The sequence below is a fragment of the Camellia sinensis genome, chromosome 10 (assembly GCF_055761805.1).
Source record: "Camellia sinensis isolate YWXY chromosome 10, ASM5576180v1, whole genome shotgun sequence".
NCBI lineage: Eukaryota > Viridiplantae > Streptophyta > Magnoliopsida > Ericales > Theaceae > Camellia > Camellia sinensis.
The window spans coordinates 186,173,637-186,184,042 of record NC_138970.1 but is presented as its reverse complement, the minus strand read 5'-3'; positions in this window follow the sequence as shown (position 1 = coordinate 186,184,042).

Genomic DNA, 10,406 nt, shown 5'->3' with positions numbered 1-10,406 from the left:
GTATGTAAACCCCGTATTTACATATCTGCCACTGTGTAGGAGAATCCGTATAGGTGTTCGAGTGTTCGAACCGTAATGCGCAAGAAATGGTATGTAAACCCCGTATTTACATATCTGCCACTGTGCAGGAGAATCCGTATAGGTGTTCGAGTGTTCGAACCGTGTTGCGCAAGAAATGGAATGTAAACCCCGTATTTACATATCTGCCACTGTGCAGGAGAATCCGTATAGGTGTTCGAGTGTTCGAACCGTAATGCGCAAGAAATGGTATGGAAACCCCGTATTTACATATCTGCCACTGTGCAGGAGAATCCGTATAGGAGTTCGAGTGTTCGAACCGTAATGCGCAAGAAATGGTATGGAAACCCCGTATTTACATATCTGCCACTGTGCAGAAAAATCCGTATAGGTGTTCGAGTGTTCGAACCGGATTGCGCAAGAAATGGTATGTAAATCCCGTATTTACATATCTGCCACTATGCAGGAGAATCCGCATAGGTGTTCGAGTGTTCGAACCGTAATGCGCAAGAAATGGTATGGAAACCCCGTATTTACATATCTGCCACTGTGCAGGAGAATCCGTATAGGTGTTCGAGTGTTCGAACCGTAATGCGCAAGAAATGGTATGTAAACCCCGTATTTACATATCTGCCACTGTGCAGTAAAATCCGTATAGGTGTTCGAGTGTTCGAACCGTATTGCGCAAGAAATGGTATGTAAACCCCGTATTTACATATCTGCCACTGTGCAGGAGAATCCGTACAGGTGTTTGAGTGTTCGAACCGTGTTGCGCAAGAAATGGTATGTAAACCCCGTATTTACATATCTGCCACTGTGCAGGAGAATCCGTATAGGAGTTCGAGTGTTCGAACCGTAATGCGCAAGAAATGGTATGGAAACCCCGTATTTACATATCTGCCACTGTGCAGAAAAATCCGTATAGGTGTTCGAGTGTTCGAACCGGATTGCGCAAGAAATGGTATGTAAATCCCGTATTTACATATCTGCCACTATGCAGGAGAATCCGCATAGGTGTTCGAGTGTTCGAACCGTAATGCGCAAGAAATGGTATGGAAACCCCGTATTTACATATCTGCCACTGTGCAGGAGAATCCGTATAGGTGTTCGAGTGTTCGAACCGTAATGCGCAAGAAATGGTATGTAAACCCCGTATTTACATATCTGCCACTGTGCAGGAGAATCCGTATAGGTGTTCGAGTGTTCGAACCGTGTTGCGCAAGAAATGGTATGTAAACCCCGTATTTACATATCTGCCACTGTGCAGGAGAATCCGTATAGGTGTTCGAGTGTTCGAACCGTAATGCGCAAGAAATGGTATGGAAACCCCGTATTTACATATCTGCCACTGTGCAGGAGAATCCGTATAGGTGTTCGAGTGTTCGAACCGTAATGCGCAAGAAATGGTATGTAAACCCCGTATTTACATATCGGCCACTGTGCAGGAAAATCCGTATAGGTGTTCGAGTGTTCGAACCGGATTGCGCAAGAAATGGTATGTAAATCCCGTATTTACATATCTGCCACTATGCAGGAGAATCCGCATAGGTGTTCGAGTGTTCGAACCGTAATGCGCAAGAAATGGTATGGAAACCCCGTATTTACATATCTGCCACTGTGCAGGAGAATCCGTATAGGTGTTCGATTGTTCGAACCGTAATGCGCAAGAAATGGTATGGAAACCCCGTATTTACATATCTGCCACTGTGCAGGAAAATCCGTATAGGTGTTCGAGTGTTCGAACCGTATTGCGCAAGAAATGGTATGTAAATCCCGTATTTACATATCTGCCACTGTGCAGGAGAATTCGCATAGGTGTTCGAGTGTTCGAACCGTAATGCGCAAGAAATGGTATGGAAACCCCGTATTTACATATCTGCCACTGTGCAGGAGAATCCGTATAGGTGTTCGAGTGTTCGAACCGTAATGCGCAAGAAATGGTATGGAAACCCCGTATTTACATATCTGCCACTGTGTAGGAAAATCCGTATAGGTGTTCGAGTGTTCGAACCGTAATGCGCAAGAAATGGTATGTAAACCCCGTATTTACGTATCTGCCACTGTGCAGAAGAATCCGTATAGGTGTTCGGGTGTTCGAACCGTGTTGCGCAAGAAATGGTATGTAAACCCCGTATTTACATATCTGCCACTGTGCAGGAGCATCCGTATAGGTGTTCGAGTGTTCGAACTGTATTGTGCAAGAAATGGTATGTAAACCCCGTATTTACATATCTGCCACTGTGCAGGAGAATCCGTATAGGTGTTCGAGTGTTCGAACCGTGTTGCGCAAGAAATGGTATGTAAACCCCGTATTTACATATCTGCCACTGTGCAGGAGAATCCGTATAGGTGTTCGAGTGTTCGAACCGTAATGCGCAAGAAATGGTATGGAAACCCCGTATTTACATATCTGCCACTGTGCAGGAGAATCCGTATAGGTGTTCGAGTGTTCGAACCGTAATGCGCAAGAAATGGTATGTAAACCCCGTATTTACATATCGGCCACTGTGCAGGAAAATCCGTATAGGTGTTCGAGTGTTCGAACCGGATTGCGCAAGAAATGGTATGTAAATCCCGTATTTACATATCTGCCACTATGCAGGAGAATCCGCATAGGTGTTCGAGTGTTCGAACCGTAATGCGCAAGAAATGGTATGGAAACCCCGTATTTACATATCTGCCACTGTGCAGGAGAATCCGTATAGGTGTTCGATTGTTCGAACCGTAATGCGCAAGAAATGGTATGGAAACCCCGTATTTACATATCTGCCACTGTGCAGGAAAATCCGTATAGGTGTTCGAGTGTTCGAACCGTATTGCGCAAAAAATGGTATGTAAACCCCGTATTTACGTATCTGCCACTGTGCAGAAGAATCCGTATAGGTGTTCGAGTGTTCGAACCGTGTTGCGCAAGAAATGGTATGTAAACCCCGTATTTACATATCTGCCACTGTGCAGGAGAATCCGTATAGGTGTTCGAGTGTTCGAACCGTAATGCGCAAGAAATGGTATGGAAACCCCGTATTTACATATCTGCCACTGTGCAGGAGAATCCGTATAGGTGTTCGAGTGTTCGAACCGTAACGCGCAAGAAATGGTATGGAAACCCCGTATTTACATATCTGCCACTGTGCAGTAAAATCCGTATAGGTGTTCGAGTGTTCGAACCGTATTGCGCAAGAAATGGTATGTAAACCCCGTATTTACATATCTGCCACTGTGCAGGAGAATCCGTACAGGTGTTTGAGTGTTCGAACCGTGTTGCGCAAGAAATGGTATGTAAACCCCGTATTTACATATCTGCCACTGTGCAGGAGAATCCGTACAGGTGTTTGAGTGTTCGAACCGTGTTGCGCAAGAAATGGTATGTAAACCCCGTATTTACATATCTGCCACTGTGCAGGAGAATCCGTATAGGTGTTCGAGTGTTCGAACCGTAATGCGCAAGAAATGATATGGAAACCCCGTATTTACATATCTGCCACTGTGCAGGAGAATCCGTATAGGTGTTCGAGTGTTCGAACCGTAATGCGCAAGAAATGGTATGTAAACCCCGTATTTACATATCGGCCACTGTGCAGGAGAATCCGTATAGGTGTTCGAGTGTTCGAACCGTGTTGCGCAAGAAATGGTATGTAAACCCCGTATTTACATATCTGCCACTGTGCAGGAGAATCCGTATAGGTGTTCGAGTGTTCGAACCGTAATGCGGAAGAAATGGTATGGAAACCCCGTATTTACATATCTGCCACTGTGCAGGAGAATCCGTATAGGTGTTCGAGTGTTCGAACCGTAATGCGCAAGAAATGGTATGGAAACCCCGTATTTACATATCTGCCACTGTGCAGGAGAATCCGTATAGGTGTTCGAGTGTTCGAACCGTAATGCGCAAGAAATGGTATGGAAACCCCGTATTTACATATCTGCCACGGTGTAGGAGAATCCGTATAGGTGTTCGAGTGTTCGAACTGTATTGCGCAAGAAATGGTATGTAAATCCCGTATTTACATATCTGCCACTGTGCAGGAGAATCCGCATAGGTGTTCGAGTGTTCGAACCGTAATGCGCAAGAAATGGTATGGAAACCCCGTATTTATATATCTGCCACTATGCAGGAGAATCCGTATAGGTGTTCGAGTGTTCGAACCGTAATGCGCAAGAAATGGTATGGAAACCCCGTATTTACATATCTGCCACTGTGCAGGAGAATCCGTATAGGTGTTCGAGTGTTCGAACCGTATTGCGCAAGAAATGGTACGTAAACCCCGTATTTACATATCTGCCACTGTGCAGGAAAATCCGTATATGTGTTCGAGTGTTCGAACCGTAATGCGCAAGAAATGGTATGGAAACCCCGTATTTACATATCTGCCACTGTGTAGGAGAATCCGTATAGGTGTTCGAGTGTTCGAACTGTATTGCGCAAGAAATGGTATGTAAACCCCGTATTTACATATCTGCCACTGTGCAGGAGAATCCGCATAGGTGTTCGAGTGTTCGAACCGTAATGCGCAAGAAATGGTATGTAAATCCTGTATTTACATATCTGCCACTGTGCAGGAGAATCCGCATAGGTGTTCGAGTGTTCGAACCGTAATGCGCAAGAAATGGTATGGAAACCCCGTATTTACATATCTGCCACTGTGCAGGAGAATCTGTATAGGTGTTCGAGTGTTCGAACCGTAATGCGCAAGAAATGGTATGGAAACCCCGTATTTACATATCTGCCACTGTGCAGGAAAATCCGTATAGGTGTTCGAGTGTTCGAACCGTATTGCGCAAGAAATGGTATGTAAACCCCGTATTTACGTATCTGCCACTGTGCAGAAGAATCCGTATAGGTGTTCGAGTGTTCGAACCGTGTTGCGCAAGAAATGGTATGTAAACCCCGTATTTACATATCTGCCACTGTGCAGGAGAATCCGTATAGGTGTTCGAGTGTTCGAACCGTAATGCGCAAGAAATGGTATGGAAACCCCGTATTTACATATCTGCCACTGTGCAGGAGAATCCGTATAGGTGTTCGAGTGTTCGAACCGTAACGCGCAAGAAATGGTATGGAAACCCCGTATTTACATATCTGCCACTGTGCAGTAAAATCCGTATAGGTGTTCGAGTGTTCGAACCGTATTGCGCAAGAAATGGTATGTAAACCCCGTATTTACATATCTGCCACTGTGCAGGAGAATCCGTACAGGTGTTTGAGTGTTCGAACCGTGTTGCGCAAGAAATGGTATGTAAACCCCGTATTTACATATCTGCCACTGTGCAGGAGAATCCGTACAGGTGTTTGAGTGTTCGAACCGTGTTGCGCAAGAAATGGTATGTAAACCCCGTATTTACATATCTGCCACTGTGCAGGAGAATCCGTATAGGTGTTCGAGTGTTCGAACCGTAATGCGCAAGAAATGATATGGAAACCCCGTATTTACATATCTGCCACTGTGCAGGAGAATCCGTATAGGTGTTCGAGTGTTCGAACCGTAATGCGCAAGAAATGGTATGTAAACCCCGTATTTACATATCGGCCACTGTGCAGGAGAATCCGTATAGGTGTTCGAGTGTTCGAACCGTGTTGCGCAAGAAATGGTATGTAAACCCCGTATTTACATATCTGCCACTGTGCAGGAGAATCCGTATAGGTGTTCGAGTGTTCGAACCGTAATGCGGAAGAAATGGTATGGAAACCCCGTATTTACATATCTGCCACTGTGCAGGAGAATCCGTATAGGTGTTCGAGTGTTCGAACCGTAATGCGCAAGAAATGGTATGGAAACCCCGTATTTACATATCTGCCACTGTGCAGGAGAATCCGTATAGGTGTTCGAGTGTTCGAACCGTAATGCGCAAGAAATGGTATGGAAACCCCGTATTTACATATCTGCCACGGTGTAGGAGAATCCGTATAGGTGTTCGAGTGTTCGAACTGTATTGCGCAAGAAATGGTATGTAAATCCCGTATTTACATATCTGCCACTGTGCAGGAGAATCCGCATAGGTGTTCGAGTGTTCGAACCGTAATGCGCAAGAAATGGTATGGAAACCCCGTATTTATATATCTGCCACTATGCAGGAGAATCCGTATAGGTGTTCGAGTGTTCGAACCGTAATGCGCAAGAAATGGTATGGAAACCCCGTATTTACATATCTGCCACTGTGCAGGAGAATCCGTATAGGTGTTCGAGTGTTCGAACCGTATTGCGCAAGAAATGGTACGTAAACCCCGTATTTACATATCTGCCACTGTGCAGGAAAATCCGTATATGTGTTCGAGTGTTCGAACCGTAATGCGCAAGAAATGGTATGGAAACCCCGTATTTACATATCTGCCACTGTGTAGGAGAATCCGTATAGGTGTTCGAGTGTTCGAACTGTATTGCGCAAGAAATGGTATGTAAACCCCGTATTTACATATCTGCCACTGTGCAGGAGAATCCGCATAGGTGTTCGAGTGTTCGAACCGTAATGCGCAAGAAATGGTATGTAAATCCTGTATTTACATATCTGCCACTGTGCAGGAGAATCCGCATAGGTGTTCGAGTGTTCGAACCGTAATGCGCAAGAAATGGTATGGAAACCCCGTATTTACATATCTGCCACTGTGCAGGAGAATCTGTATAGGTGTTCGAGTGTTCGAACCGTAATGCGCAAGAAATGGTATGGAAACCCCGTATTTACATATCTGCCACTGTGCAGGAAAATCCGTATAGGTGTTCGAGTGTTCGAACCGTATTGCGCAAGAAATGGTATGTAAACCCCATATTTACGTATCTGCCACTGTGCAGAAGAATCCGTATAGGTGTTCGAGTGTTCGAACCGTGTTGCGCAAGAAATGGTATGTAAACCCCGTATTTACATATCTGCCACTGTGCAGGAGAATCCGTATAGGTGTTCGAGTGTTCGAACCGTAATGCGCAAGAAATGGTATGGAAACCCCGTATTTACATATCTGCCACTGTGCAGGAGAATCCGTATAGGTGTTCGAGTGTTCGAACCGTAACGCGCAAGAAATGGTATGGAAACCCCGTATTTACATATCTGCCACTGTGCAGTAAAATCCGTATAGGTGTTCGAGTGTTCGAACCGTATTGCGCAAGAAATGGTATGTAAACCCCGTATTTACATATCTGCCACTGTGCAGGAGAATCCGTACAGGTGTTTGAGTGTTCGAACCGTGTTGCGCAAGAAATGGTATGTAAACCCCGTATTTACATATCTGCCACTGTGCAGGAGAATCCGTACAGGTGTTTGAGTGTTCGAACCGTGTTGCGCAAGAAATGGTATGTAAACCCCGTATTTACATATCTGCCACTGTGCAGGAGAATCCGTATAGGTGTTCGAGTGTTCGAACCGTAATGCGCAAGAAATGATATGGAAACCCCGTATTTACATATCTGCCACTGTGCAGGAGAATCCGTATAGGTGTTCGAGTGTTCGAACCGTAATGCGCAAGAAATGGTATGTAAACCCCGTATTTACATATCGGCCACTGTGCAGGAGAATCCGTATAGGTGTTCGAGTGTTCGAACCGTGTTGCGCAAGAAATGGTATGTAAACCCCGTATTTACATATCTGCCACTGTGCAGGAGAATCCGTATAGGTGTTCGAGTGTTCGAACCGTAATGCGGAAGAAATGGTATGGAAACCCCGTATTTACATATCTGCCACTGTGCAGGAGAATCCGTATAGGTGTTCGAGTGTTCGAACCGTAATGCGCAAGAAATGGTATGGAAACCCCGTATTTACATATCTGCCACTGTGCAGGAGAATCCGTATAGGTGTTCGAGTGTTCGAACCGTAATGCGCAAGAAATGGTATGGAAACCCCGTATTTACATATCTGCCACGGTGTAGGAGAATCCGTATAGGTGTTCGAGTGTTCGAACTGTATTGCGCAAGAAATGGTATGTAAATCCCGTATTTACATATCTGCCACTGTGCAGGAGAATCCGCATAGGTGTTCGAGTGTTCGAACCGTAATGCGCAAGAAATGGTATGGAAACCCCGTATTTATATATCTGCCACTATGCAGGAGAATCCGTATAGGTGTTCGAGTGTTCGAACCGTAATGCGCAAGAAATGGTATGGAAACCCCGTATTTACATATCTGCCACTGTGCAGGAGAATCCGTATAGGTGTTCGAGTGTTCGAACCGTATTGCGCAAGAAATGGTACGTAAACCCCGTATTTACATATCTGCCACTGTGCAGGAAAATCCGTATATGTGTTCGAGTGTTCGAACCGTAATGCGCAAGAAATGGTATGGAAACCCCGTATTTACATATCTGCCACTGTGTAGGAGAATCCGTATAGGTGTTCGAGTGTTCGAACTGTATTGCGCAAGAAATGGTATGTAAACCCCGTATTTACATATCTGCCACTGTGCAGGAGAATCCGCATAGGTGTTCGAGTGTTCGAACCGTAATGCGCAAGAAATGGTATGTAAATCCTGTATTTACATATCTGCCACTGTGCAGGAGAATCCGCATAGGTGTTCGAGTGTTCGAACCGTAATGCGCAAGAAATGGTATGGAAACCCCGTATTTACATATCTGCCACTGTGCAGGAGAATCTGTATAGGTGTTCGAGTGTTCGAACCGTAATGCGCAAGAAATGGTATGGAAACCCCGTATTTACATATCTGCCACTGTGCAGGAAAATCCGTATAGGTGTTCGAGTGTTCGAACCGTATTGCGCAAGAAATGGTATGTAAACCCCGTATTTACGTATCTGCCACTGTGCAGAAGAATCCGTATAGGTGTTCGAGTGTTCGAACCGTGTTGCGCAAGAAATGGTATGTAAACCCCGTATTTACATATCTGCCACTGTGCAGGAGAATCCGTATAGGTGTTCGAGTGTTCGAACCGTAATGCGCAAGAAATGGTATGGAAACCCCGTATTTACATATCTGCCACTGTGCAGGAGAATCCGTATAGGTGTTCGAGTGTTCGAACCGTAACGCGCAAGAAATGGTTTGGAAACCCCGTATTTACATATCTGCCACTGTGCAGTAAAATCCGTATAGGTGTTCGAGTGTTCGAACCGTATTGCGCAAGAAATGGTATGTAAACCCCGTATTTACATATCTGCCACTGTGCAGGAGAATCCGTACAGGTGTTTGAGTGTTCGAACCGTGTTGCGCAAGAAATGGTATGTAAACCCCGTATTTACATATCTGCCACTGTGCAGGAGAATCCGTACAGGTGTTTGAGTGTTCGAACCGTGTTGCGCAAGAAATGGTATGTAAACCCCGTATTTACATATCTGCCACTGTGCAGGAGAATCCGTATAGGTGTTCGAGTGTTCGAACCGTAATGCGCAAGAAATGATATGGAAACCCCGTATTTACATATCTGCCACTGTGCAGGAGAATCCGTATAGGTGTTCGAGTGTTCGAACCGTAATGCGCAAGAAATGGTATGTAAACCCCGTATTTACATATCGGCCACTGTGCAGGAGAATCCGTATAGGTGTTCGAGTGTTCGAACCGTGTTGCGCAAGAAATGGTATGTAAACCCCGTATTTACATATCTGCCACTGTGCAGGAGAATCCGTATAGGTGTTCGAGTGTTCGAACCGTAATGCGGAAGAAATGGTATGGAAACCCCGTATTTACATATCTGCCACTGTGCAGGAGAATCCGTATAGGTGGTCGAGTGTTCGAACCGTAATGCGCAAGAAATGGTATGGAAACCCCGTATTTACATATCTGCCACTGTGTAGGAGAATCCGTATAGGTGTTCGAGTGTTCGAACTGTATTGCGCAAGAAATGGTATGTAAATCCCGTATTTACATATCTGCCACTGTGCAGGAGAATCCGCATAGGTGTTCGAGTGTTCGAACCGTAATGCGCAAGAAATGGTATGGAAACCCCGTATTTATATATCTGCCACTATGCAGGAGAATCCGTATAGGTGTTCGAGTGTTCGAACCGTAATGCGCAAGAAATGGTATGGAAACCCCGTATTTACATATCTGCCACTGTGCAGGAGAATCCGTATAGGTGTTCGAGTGTTCGAACCGTAATGCGGAAGAAATGGTATGGAAACCCCGTATTTACATATCTGCCACTGTGCAGGAGAATCCGCATAGGTGTTCGAGTGTTCGAACCGTAATGCGCAAGAAATGGTATGGAAACCCCGTATTTACATATCTGCCACTGTGCAGGAGAATCCGTATAGGTGTTCGAGTGTTCGAACCGTAATGCGCAAGAAATGGTATGGAAACCCCGTATTTACATATCTGCCACTGTGCAGGAGAATCCGTATAGGTGTTCCAGTGTTCGAACCGTAATGCACAAGAAATGGTATGGAAACCCCGTATTTACATATCTGCCACTGTGCAGGAAAATCCGTATAGGTGTTCGAGTGTTCGAACCGTATTGCGCA